The following is a 13,500-nucleotide window of genomic DNA, read 5'->3' on the forward strand; positions in this document are numbered from 1 at the left end:
CTGATGGGGAAAATGCACAGCGCAGAGAGTGGGGGAGGACTGCTTTAAACGAGGTGATGTCATCGGAAGAGAGATCTGAAAGATGAGGAGACAGCCTTCCTGGAAAAGGAACAGCAGATGCAAAACCCTGAGTCAGGAAAGAGCAGGCTATGCTTGGGAAATGAAAATGAAGGCAGTGTGGCTGTAACCCAGGAAAGTCAGATCTAGAGATAGCAAACTGGGAGCCCTCCGCAGTAGTATGCAGCAATTACACACAGGCATTTCGGGAGGGGAGGAACGGACAAGGCCAGATAAAAGGGCCAGCGCCAAGCCCTTGAGAGGTCATAAAGGAGAATGAAAGACCTCTTTTCTTCCGTAAGATGCAGATGATCCTTGGATTCAGGTGGCTAGGAAAAAAAAAAATCTCGAATACTTTGACCTCTTGGGGGGATGAGGGTAACAGGGTGACAGGCATTAAGGAGGGTACCTGATGGGATGAGCACTGGGTGTTATTACGCAACTGATGAGTCACTAAACTCCACCTCTGAAACTAATAATACAGTATATGTTAATTAGTTGAATTTAAATAAAATAAAATACCTTGAACTCTTTGGAGATCTATTTTCTGAATAAAGTTGTGCTGGTAGCTGTGTTTTTAAATGACACGTATAAAAGGGGAAAAAATTTAGTATTTAGAATTTATTCAATTGTTTCTAATTACTGCATGTATGACTAATAACTTTACTTTTGGGGGGCTGATGGTGCCTTACACTCAGTAAGTTCTCCTCAGTAGTTAAGATAACTCGTGTTAGATCTGAGCAGACATTGATCCAGCCAATGACTCTAACTGCTTTTGGTAGAAAACAACAGCATATTATCTGGGACAGTTTACCTTTCTTTTTTTCTGGCTGGCTGATCGCTACTTTGCTTTATTAAAAAAATGGTTTTTAAAATTATTTATACTCCCTCTATTGAACTACAAATTAGTAAGAACACAATTAATCCTAGAATCTGCGAATTCTTCATTAAAAAGCAAGTCTTAAATATCGAGAGAGAAAGCCTATCATACAGAAAGGGACAGATTGGTACTATGAGCAGAGAAGGAAGACAAGGGAGGTTGAAGACAAAGAATCAAAGGACTGGAAACGGGGATCCCTGGGTGGCTCAGCGGTTCAGTGCCTGCCTTTGGCCCAGGGCGTGATCCTGGAGTCCTGGGATCCAAGTACCACATCGGGCTCCCTGCATGGAGCCTGCTTCTCCCTCTGCCTATGTCTCTGCCTCTCTCTCTCTCTCTCTCTCTCTCTCTCTCTATATATATATATATATATATATATATATATATATATGTAATAAATAAAATCTTTTTTTTTTTTTTTTTTAAAAAAAGGACTGAGAACAGGGTGGAAATTTATGGCATGATTTCCACTGAATGTGCCATATTACCCAGTGTGGTATGACTTGAAAACTGAACTGCTTTTGAGCAGAAGAATTTCCTTGAGGTGGATATTGTTATTCCCATTTTACAGATGAGGAAGTACACATAGAAAGGTTAAGTAATTTGCCCAAGATCACACAGGTTGGCTGACCTGGAATATGAACCCAAGCAGTTTGACTCCAAAGCTGACCTTTTTTAAATTCCACCTTCTTCTGGAGAAAGAGCTTACCTCTGGAGAGCTTTGGCCTTGTCGGTTCCTCTCACCACTATATCTTGAATTTCTAGTCCTATCTTCTCCATTCATCCTAGGCTTCATTCATGGTCCCTCTGCTAGGTTTCAGTGTTTAACTCCTCTCTTTGGATATAATATTTTAAAGTGTGATATGCACGGACAATAGATAGTAGGGGGTACTAATAAAGTTGATAGACATGAACATGGAAGGGAACCCGAAATGATTAATAGATGAAAAAAAAAGGCAAGGTGAAGGAAGTGTGTATAGCATGCTCCTAGTCATATCAAGGAAAGGAAGATACATTTGTGTATATTAGTCAGAGTCCAAGCAACAAAGCATAAGACCTGAAAGACAGTTAATAAAGGGACTGTTTATAGAAGTGTGGGCAGGTCATGGAAAATCAACAAGGCAGTGGTGAAGCACCTAAGGGCTAGCTGACGGGAGCTGTCAGCTGTCTCCTGAGAAGACAGCTGCCAGCATTTCTAGCCTGAGGGAAGAGGAGGTGGGGGCTCTTACCACAACCCTGAGGGTAGGAGAGGGCCAGCTGCCCAGCAGGAACTGTGGCCCTTAATAAAGGAATGGAAGCAGGCCAACAAGGAAGAAGCTTGGGGAATAAATATCCAGACTTCTCCGCTTCCTTACCTCTCATCTTTTGCTAGTTGGATCTTCCCCACCCCTTCTTTCTCCATTGCCCAAAATCTACTGGAAGAAGCCAGACAGCTAAGGAGCCAGACAGTTTGTTCATTTGCTCATACGGTCAGTCGTCAGGGCACAGAGCAGAGTAGAGAAAGAATAGTGAGGGGTGAATTGACAATATCTCTGCATATAAACAGAGTATTTCAAAAAAAATAAAAAAATAGAGTATTTCTAGAAAGACTCATCAGAAACAAGGTTCTGATGGAAGCAAGGGACTTTTTAAACAATACATTTTATTTTTAGAACAGTTTTTGACTCACAGAAAAACTGAGAGGATAGTATGGAAGAGTGATCATATATATATATAGCCTGTTTTTCCTATTGGCACCTAAAATTTCTATGGTATACTTGCCACATTAAAAACAAAAAAACAAAAAAACAATATTGAGGTCAGCCTCAGTGGCTTAGCGCGGTTTAGTGCCGCCTTCAGCCCAGGGCGTGATCCTGGAGACCGGGGATCAAGTCCTGCGCTGGGCTCCCTGCATGGAGCCTGCATCTCCCTCTGCCTGTGTCTCTGCTTCTCTCTCTCTCTTTCTCATGAATAAATAAATAAAATCTTTAAAAAATATATTGATATGTTATTATTACCTAAAATCAACGGTTTGTTCAGATTTCCTTAGTTTTTGCCAAATGTTAGTTTTCTGTTCCAGGATACCACATTACATTTCTTGTTTCCTTAGGCTCTTCTTGGCTGTGACAGTTTCTCAGACTTCTTTTGTTTTTGATGACCTTGACATTTTTGAGGGAATCCTGGTTAAGTATTTTGTAGGATGCCTCTGAATTGGAATTTATCTGATTTTTCTCAGACTAGTGTTATGCTTTTTGGGGGGAGGAAAACCATACAGGTCAAGAGCTATTTTTATCATATCAAGGATACACAGTATCAGTATGATTTATCATTGTTGATACAGTATTGACCTTGGTCACCTGGATAAAGTAGTGTTTGTTAGGTTCTCCACTGTAAAGTGACTCTCTCTCCCCCTACGCCCTTTCTATAATCTCTTTGAAAAGAAGTCACTATAAACTGGCCACACTTAAAGAGTGGGGAGTTAACCTCCATCTCCTTGAGGGTGGAGTTATTTATATAGATAACTTAGAATTCTTCTGTAAGAGAGATTTGTGTCACCCCCCCTTTATTAATTTATGCAATTATTTATGTCAGTATGGAATCATGACTTTTTTTACTTTGTATTAGAATCTAATACTACTTTATTTTGTTGATCAAATTATTCCAGCTTTGGCTTTGAAAGCTCTTTCATTTGGCTTCCAAATGTCCTTATCAATGTAGGGTAGTTTTTGTTTTTGGAGTACTTCCTTACTTTCTGTCATTGTAAGGTGCTCTAGGTTTACCTTCTTCTTCTTCTTCTTCTTCTTCTTCTTCTTCTTCTTCTTCTTCTTCTTCTTCTTCTTCTTCTTCTTCTTCTTCTTCTTCTTCTTCTTTTCCTCCTCCTCCTCCTTCTCCTTCTCCTTCTCCTTCTCCTTCTCCTTCTTCTCCTTCTCATTCTTCTTCTTCTTCTTCTTCTTCTTCTTCTTCTTCTTCTTCTTCTTCTTCTTCTTCTTCTTCTTCTTCTTCTTCAAGTAATCTCTGCACCCAGCATGGGACTCAAACTCACTCGAGTCACACACTCTATTGACTGAGCCAGCCAGGAGCCCCTCCAGGTTAATCTTGTATATTTTCTATACCAGTCTTTGGATCTGCCAGTTCTCTAAGGAAACCCACACAATTCCTTTTATTGGGAAACAGTATTAGAAACCAAGATGTGGGCTGTACATGTGCTCATTGCTGCTGGGATGTCATTGCTGATAGAGCAAAGAAATACATGTGTGGGGATGCCTGGGTGGCTCAGTGGTTTAGCACCTGCCTTTGGCCCAGGGTGCAATCCTGGAGTTCCAGGATCGAGTCCCACATTAGGCTTCCTGCATGGAGCCTGCTTCTCCCTCTGCCTCTCTCTCTGTCTCTCTCATGAATAAATAAATAAAATATTAAAAAAAGAGAAATACATGTGTGTATTATGAAATACTATGATATAACATTTTCTATATTATGTATATAAACATATCTATAGTACTTCTATACGTAACCATCTGTATCTCTCTTAAGCTTAACATAAGTTCATACTAATGAAGAAATTTATTTTTGTTGTACACTATATATTGTACTGTTTGAGGTTTTTCTTTTCTTTTTTAAAAAAAAATTTTTTTTTTAAATTTATTCATGAGAGACACAGAAAGAGAGGCAGAGACACTGGCAGAGGGAGCCCGACGTGGGACTCGATCCTGGGTCTCCAGGATCAGGCCCCGGGCTAAAGGCAGGTGCTAAACCACTGAGCCACCCAGGGATCCCAAGGTTTTTCAAAATTATATCCATATGGTAGTCTGTCAATCATTTAAAAAGAATTAATATGATGTTTGAAATGCCCTATTAATGTCTTTTTTTTTTCTTTTTCTTTTTATTCATGAGAGAGAGAGGCAGAGACACAGGCAGAGGGAGAAGCAGGCTCCATGCAGAGAGCCTGATGTGGGACTTGATTTCAGGTCTCCAGGATCACACCCTGGGCTGAAGGCAGCGCTAAACTGCCACCCCTGAAATGCCCTATTAATATCTTAATAGTTGCGGATTACTAGATGAAAAAGTTCTATTGAAAAGGTGCATACATATAAAAACCTTGTGAATCAAAGGAGGGGGTGCCTGGGTAGCTCAGTCAGTTGGGTGTCTACCTTCCCCTCAGGTCATGATCCAGAAGCCTGAGATTTAGCCTTACATCAGGCTCCCTGCTTGCTTTTCCCTCTCTGTCACTCCCCCTGCTTGTGCTTTCTCTCTCTCAAATAAATAAATAAAATATTTTAAAAAAACAAAAAAGAAAAGTCCATAAAAGCTTGCTTCCTGCTGAGAAGGTACACTCTGAAGCAGAAGAAAACTCATTTACTAAAAATAAAATAAAACATATTAGGGGAAAAATATATTAGGGCAACTGGGTGATTAGAATAACTCATGTGAATTATTCTTCCATAATGATCCTCCTATAGATTTGTATGTTGCATGAGGACCTCAACATAGTCAAAATGGAATTAATTATCTTCTTTCAGACCCATTCTTGAATCTGCTGCTTTTCCTGAATTTCCCATCTTCGTGAATGGCATCCCATCCATTCAGTTGCCCAAGGCAGAAACTTGGGACAACTCTTGATTCTGTCTTCTTTGTTGCCTTTGATGTCATTCTACTTGTCAAGTCCACTTTTTTAAGTAACTCTCCAGTTCCTCCAGTTTTTTCCATCTTCACTGCTATGGCCTGGGTTTAGGCCAGGGGTGCCCCCAAGGCAATAGTCCCCTCCTAGTTCTCCCTGCTTCTATTCTTGTGCTACTCACAAGTTATTCATCAAAGCAGCCAACAACAGTTTTAAAAATGGGTATCTGGTCAGGTTTGTCCTTAGCTTAAAATTTCTCAAAATGGCTCTTCATCATCCTCTTCTTCTATCCACCCATGGTTTTGAGTGAGCGCTCTCTGCCTTGGAGGCTTGCTTCTTCCTTTGCTTGGGACTCTTTTCCCCTTTCCCCATCCTTAGCTTCAGTCTCGGCTTAGTTGCCCTTTTCATGGAGCCTTGCCTAATAGCCAAAGGCCAGGGTCTTTGTTCTTCCTACATAGGTCACAGTTCTCTCTCTCTCTCTCTCTCTCTCTCTCTTAAGTAGGCTCCATGCCCAATGTGGGGCTTGAACTCATGACTCTGAGATCATGAGTGGCTTGATCTACTGAGCCAGCCAGGTTCCCCTTGGCACTCTTCTTATGCATGCACTTACCACACTGAAGGGTACTTGTCTGAATCCATTATTAGGCTCTAACCTCCTCAAAGGCAAAGACTTTATCAGGAGTGCAGTGGAGTCAGACTATCTGAAGCTTCAGTTGTCTAGACGCTGGCTCTGTCATTTTCTACCTGTGGGCAGTTACTTCTCTTCCCTTTGGTTCCATGTCTTCACCTTTAAAATAAGATTGTATGAGAAGAGTACCTACCTAACTCATGATGTTGATGTGGGAATTAAGTGCAACGCCTGGCACATAGTAAGCCCTTGATAAACGTTAGCTATTATAATTGAGTTTTGGAACCTGGGAAGTAGTTCGAGTTAGATCCTGGTGTATTTTGAGCTTCATTTCAAAAAAAGGTACGTGAGTGTATGTATATATGTTATTTGATGTTGCCAGGAATAGCTAATTTTATCTGTCAAAAATTTCTTCCTAGCACGCTCTTTTGAGTCACGGATTTTGGCTTTTAAGTAAGCTAAAGGTTGTTCATTGGGAGAACGGCCAGAAAAACTTATCCACGGCTTTTGAATCACATGTTGAACAAATCTGGCATCACAAGCATCAAGCTGCCTTCTGTTTCTAATCATTTTTCTTTCTAATTTAGTTTCTCCCACCAAAAGGGATTATAATTGATTTTCATTGCAGAGTCCATGGAAGATGTCACAAGATGTAAAGGCAATTATTTTCAAGTAGATGGAACCCATATTTGCTGAGCGTCACCACTGGCTCTGTCCCAAATGCTAAGCAGTAGCAATACTTCTCTGGCTTGCAACGATGTGACACTCATCTGAGGGAACTGGCATAGGTCTTGGCTAAGAGACTTCTTCTTTCTTCTCACCTACACCTCTGACATTCTTAAAAACAACAACAACAACAACAACAACAACAACAACAACAACAACAAAAAAAAAACAACAAAAAAAGCAAAACCAAAAACAGAAACAAAAAAACGCAAGTGGTAGCATCTTATTTATGAAAGCCTCTCCAAGAACATACTGGTCAGTGGTCTGGCCCCGGAAGGCTTGAGTCCAGGTCCTATCTCAAAATAGACCTGCCTCAGGGAAAATCACTCTCCTAAACTACACTTCCCTTCCTTTCATCTCTTTACTTCTCAATAGCTCCCCTCCTCCCCTTTCTCTAACCTGCAGAGAACCTCCCTCTTTTTGAGTTCCCATCTTCTGCTCTTTCACTCATTCTTACCATTTCCTAAACCTAGGCATTTTTCCTGCTTTGAAACTCCTATAAAAAGAGGGGAATCTGGAAATGATTTTTGTCAACATGCAAGCCAATATATTGTAAAATAATAAACATTTAAAAAAAAAGAGGAAAATTGCAAACACAGCAAAGAACACATTTGGCATCATCTTTAGATGTGCCAATTCCTTTTGGATTTGTGTGTTTAACCCCCAGTAGAAGTAAATTTCTTGAGGGTGGAAGCTTATCTCTGTGATTCTGGGTGTGTTTTTTGGTCAATCTCACAAAAAGAAGGAAGTAATAATCATTCTTCACATTGTTGTGATAATTAAGTATAGTGAGAGAATTTTCTACACCACAGTAAAGTGCTCCTGTCTTTCTTTGGTTTTGAGGGTCTCCTCCACTGGGAAAGGACATGCAGCATGGATTGGGAGTGTGGATCCTGGGTTTGAGTCCCTGCTCAGCCGTTCCCTAAGGAATTCAGGAAACATACTTCATCTCTTCATGTCTCATTTTCCTTGCCTGCAAATTGGGAATGATAATGGTCTTTACTTCATAGGGTTCTTGCAATAATTAAATGATGCGGAGTAGGTAAAGCAATTAGAACCTAGCACGTGGGGAGGACTCGACAAATGTTGGCCGCTCTTATTAGCATAATGCTCAGTGTAGAGTAGGTGCCTAAAAAATACTTAGGATGAATTGGAAAAAAATTCACAGTGTGGTCCTTTTAATAAACAGATCAGCTGGGGTAACCTTGATTGCTACCCAATGGTTGTCTTCTTTTTTATTTAGTTTGCCAATTTATCTTACACCTGGGCCTCGTAAACCATTTGCTGGACCAGTTCAAATTGCATTCGGGTCATAAAAATCAAAAATTGTTTGGAAGACAAAAGCCAGAAGGAATTAGTAAGTGGAATTATAATCAAATAGGAAAGGTGTTTAACGTGGGTGAAGGAGAGATTCCCACCGGTATACATCTTATTTAAAATCTTAATTAGAGTTCTGGAAAAGGCAAAGTCATATGCTAATGTAATGTTAATATAATTACTTTGGGGACAAATGGAAATGCTAATACGGGCTGAGGACCGATATAAAGAAATCTAAATAAGGCTTTTTTTTTCTTCTGAAAAGCTCGTAATATATTATAAACAATCTCATTAATCTGGATCTAAGCATTTCCAGAAAAGTAGAATACAATTGTTCACTCAGTAATATCGCTTTCCTTTCAAAAAATTTTTTTAAAATTTTGATTTAATTTTGTTACAGTAGGAAGAATAAGATAAATAGCAATCCTCAGCCCCTTCCCCCAGGTTCCCTCTCCTAAAGGGAACCACTTTTCAAATCCTGTAGCTGATTCTTTCATGTGTATGTCCACATCTCTAAATCATATTCATGCATTTTTAGGTTTTTTGTTTTTTCGGTTGTTTTTTTCCATTTTTCTCACCAGGTGAGATGAGGATTTAGCTCTCTTTCCTGTGTTCCCACTAATGCCAAAGCCCTGTAGACCATGTTTCTCCACCTCCTGAGACAGGGTCATAATTTTGGCTAGATTTATAGTGACTATTCACATTATTATAATTCTATTTTCTATTCACAAGGGAGCTATGTGGTAAGCTGCTATTATTTTTTATGCTCTGGACTTATTTTTCTGGTGAGCCTTAATTTCAGTTGTCTTGGGTTTTTTGTTTATCTTGTGTTACTTGCTTAGCTTTCTATGACCGCTAACACACATCACTACCGTAACCCCAAACCCTCCTCCAGTGAAACTGATGTTTCCTTTCAGTATGTTCATTACGTTCCATATGTTCATTTGCATCAAGCATTTAATTAACCTCATCTTGAAAAAAGCCTCTCACAGGGTCACCTGAAGAGCTTCACAGCTAGAAATCTGCCTTTCCCATCATCCTGTGCTTTCCCCATCTGTGCTCTGAGCACATATCCTTTTCCTGGTTCCCATCTTCCTCTTCCTTGGTTTACTCATCCTTTAGGTGGAACACATCCTCTATCCACCTGCTTCCCGGTGAAAGGATGGGTGGGAGGTTAAATTTTTGAGAACTTGCAAGCCTGGAGATGTCTTTATTCTATACTCATACTTGATCTATAACATGACTGGGTACAGGATTCTGAGTTGGAAATAATTTCCCGTCAGTATTTTGAAAGCACTGCTCCACTGTCTTTATCATGTTCTAGCATCCCTTTGGAGATCTGAACTCATTCAGATCCCTTTGAACTGGTGAAACAACAAAAACTGAACAGAGTAAGTTTTAAGATTGAATGGGTTTTATTAATCCATTCGTAAATTGGGTGGCATCCCATCTAGCAAGTAGAGGGAGCTCCAAGAGGCTGCAGGAAGGGAAAAGGTTTTGAAGGTAGAGAGGGAGCAGATGAAAGGAAATTATGAGTAAATGATCAATCCATTGTTTTAGGCAAGGTCACTCTCCCCAGGGGAGTGGGGGTCTATCAGTAAACTACCCAGTTCTGACCAGGAGATTTCCATGTGGACTGGTTAAAGGTTACATTTCTGGGGACTTGAAACTGCAGTTAGGCTAGGTATCAAGTGCTTACAGATTTGGGGCTTTAGCCCAAGTGACGCCATTTTGGACCTGGTTTTCTTTTAAACAGCTTTCTCCCCAGAAACTTGTAGAATCTTCTCTTTGGACTTGGTTCAGTGGTGTGGCTCTATTTTCAGGTGCTGTGCGGGGGATTTGGTGGGCTCTTTTCCTATTTTTTCCTAAGGGCTCTTTTTTACTTTCTTAAAAAAATCTGTTTGGGGCACCTGGGTGGCTCAGTGGTTGAGCATCTGTCTTTGGCTCAGGTTGTGATCTCGGGGTCCTGAAATGGAGTCCTGAATCAGACTCCCCACAGGGAGCCTGCTTCTCCCCCTCTGCCTATCTCTGCCTCTCACTGTGTCTATGAATAAACAAAATCTTTAAAAAAACTTAGAGCTTCTAATTCTGATTTTGTAGATGGGCTGAAATAAGAATTCATGGCTTCTCTGAAGACAGTAAAGGTTTGGTTTATTTTTTAATGTACATTTCTTCTTCCTGTATGCTTTCTATTTTCACCACATTTTTTTTTCTTCTGTTTGTTTTTTGGTTTCTATGTTTTCCTATTAGGGGCTTTTCTCAGATCTCCTCATGCTTCAGTGCCTGCTCTTACTTCAAGTCGGGGCCTCTGAGCTGCCTGGGAGCTCTAAGTGGGTGTGATATCCCATAGGGTGAGCTGGCTGTTTTGTGGGAAACCCCTGATGTCATCATCCTTGTCAACATCATTAGGTCTTTATCTTGGGTCTAATAGATTCCCATCTGGAGAAACATTTGTTTGGTCTTCTACTTGGAAGGAAGAGACTGGCTGCTATCATTCTGGGTTGAGCAAGTTCTGCAGTGTAGTATGCAGATGTCATCTACTTAACTCTTCTGCTTTCTGTTTATTAGACACTCCACTCTCCTTTCCCCTCTTTAAAGATGAAAACTGTTGTGTACTGGGATGAGGGAGGCCCATCACCCAGGAGTCTGCAGGGAGAGAGGGGCATCTAGAGACCTGTCCTCTTTTGTCATAAGGGGCCGGCCAATTCTCAAGCCCTGATGATTTGGTGGCTTCAATGGACAGCTTTTCCCTCTGAGGAAACAGAATTCCTTCTTCATCAGTTATAGTAAGTCAGTACCACATGTTCATTGGCTCTGCAGCTTTTACAAAGTTTCTTGTCATGCTCACTTTATCCCTGTAGTTTCATGCCTTAAAAAACTGCCCTTCCTTTAGTTTCTATGCAGTTTAGGAGAGAGTAAAAGCCTGTGTTCAATCGGCTATTTTTTGCAATTCTGCTTTCTTTAGGGTGAAAATCCTACATCTGATATTTTCTAGCATTTGGAGGAGTTTTGTAGTTAGTTGCCTTCAACTGGAGAAAAACCAAAGACGGCATACTTCTGGGCATGCTAAGCTCAGAGTACCAACTCCCTTTCAATTCTGAAATGTACAATTGTGCTTTGGCTTCCCTCACAAATCATCTGATTAAAAATAAAAATTCTCCAAATGGAGAACCAATAAAGAGTTACAGGAATCTGATTGCAAAAAACTTTTTCCAAAGTACTTGGCACTTACGGGGCACCTGGTTGGCTTGTATGGAGGAGCATGGGACTCTTGATCTTGGGGTTTTGAGTCTGAACCCCATGGTGGGCCTTGAGATTACTTAAAAAAAAAAAAAAGTAACTGGCACACAATTTCTTCACTGCGGTAGACATCATAACGGCCTCCTGAAGAGGATTGACTATATTCTAATCCCCAGGAAACTGGAAGTATGTAAAGTTATAAGGCAAAGAGGAATTAAGGTAGCAGATGGAATTGACAAATCAATTGACTTTATGATAAAAGGATTACCCTGGACCATCTGGGTGGACACAATATAATCACAAAAGGTTTGTTTTGTTTTTTAAGTATTCTCCATACCGAATGTGGGGCTTGAAATTATCACCCAGAGAGCCCAGAGATCAAGACTCATATATTCTACTGGCTGAGGATGCAGACACGCCTAATCACAAGGGTTCTTAAATGAGAACAAAGGCAGCAGAAGGTCAATGTCAGAGTAATGTGGTATAAGACTGACTGGCCACTGCTAGCTTTGAAGGTAAAGGAAAGGGCTGTGACCAAAGAAATGGGAAGCTGGAGAAAGCAAGGCAACAGATTCTTCTTTAAAGGCCCCAGAAAGAACCAGCCCTGACTATGCTGATTTGAGGCCTGTAACACTCACTGCAGACTTCTAACCTCCAGAACTGTAGAGAATAAATTTGTGTTGTTGTACATCACCAAATTTTCAGTAATGTGTTACAGCAATGACAGGAAACTAGTATACCTACTATAAAATAAGTGACTGTCATTTAGAGCCCTTTAAATTTTGAAGGTTTCAGCAAGCTGATTACATTATTTTGCCTTCTCATTTCTTTCCCAGAAGTAGATTTATGCCTAGATTTAGAGTTAATGAAGTTTAAGCTTTGGGTCTTTCACAGCATATCGGAATCCTCAGGACACTGAAGTTATAGAGTGTTTTAGACAGAAAGGAGGAGCTGGTGTGCATCCAGGAAGCATTCCTAATCACCTTGGAAGAAGTGGATCTGGATTTCCAAGGTCAAGCAATTTGTTGTGATTTCCGTTCTCATTCTGAATAAATTGTCATGTTCCACCTAATTTTGCTCAGGTAATTCTATATAATTTTCTTACAGAGAACTCTCCATATTGTATCTGCTCCAGGACCCCCAAAACCCTAGATCCACCTGTGTCTCTTGTCTTTTTCTTTATGAAGAGTTAAAAACATCACACACACACACACACACTTTAATCAGTGGGAAAAACAAAGAGTGGTCGAGCACCTGGGTGGCTCAGTGCTTGAGCGTCTGCCTTGGCTCAGGTCCTGATCCTGGGGTCCTGGGATCAAATCCCACATTGGGCTCCTTGTGAGGAGCCAGCTTCTCCCTCTGCCTATGTCTCTGTCTCGTCTCTGTCTCTCTTGAATAATAAATAAAATCTTAAAAAAAAAAAAAGAAAAAAGGGTGATAGTTGAGTTTCAAGAGGCTGATGAACCCTTTACACCAGGGCCTTTAACAACATCAACTCTGCCAATGAGATCTGAAGGGAAATGTGTCTGTGCCCAGGAATTGGGACTTACTAATTAATATTTTAAGAAAGTTGGTCAAAACTGTAGCTGATTCTGTCATGATCTTAAGATAACAGGACACACTCTAAAGAGAAGGAATGGGAAGTCATGTGAAGAGAATCTGACACATTAGAATTGAAACACAAGTGCAATCCAAATAAGCAAACATTTATTGCATTCCTCAGCAGATGGGGCAACATGTTTTGTCTGGGGTGGTAGGGGAATGGCTGCTCATAGCTGTTAGGACAAGGCGTCCTAAATTGCCCCATGGTACTCTGTCATACGTAGAACAAGGGTGTCCACTTTTAAAATGTAGTTACAGGGACGCCTGGGTGGCTCAGCGGTTGAGTGTCTGCCTTTGGCTCAGGGTGTGACCCCAGGGCCCTGGGATCGAGTCCCACATTGGGCTCCCTGCATTGGGCTCCCTGCACGGAGCCTGCTTCTCCCTCTGCCTGTGTCTCTGCCTCTCTCTGTGTCTCTCATGAATGAATAAATAAAATCTTAAAAAAAAATAAAATGTAGT

This window comes from Vulpes lagopus, chromosome 11 (assembly GCF_018345385.1).
Source record: "Vulpes lagopus strain Blue_001 chromosome 11, ASM1834538v1, whole genome shotgun sequence".
NCBI classification, from domain to species: Eukaryota; Metazoa; Chordata; class Mammalia; order Carnivora; family Canidae; genus Vulpes; species Vulpes lagopus.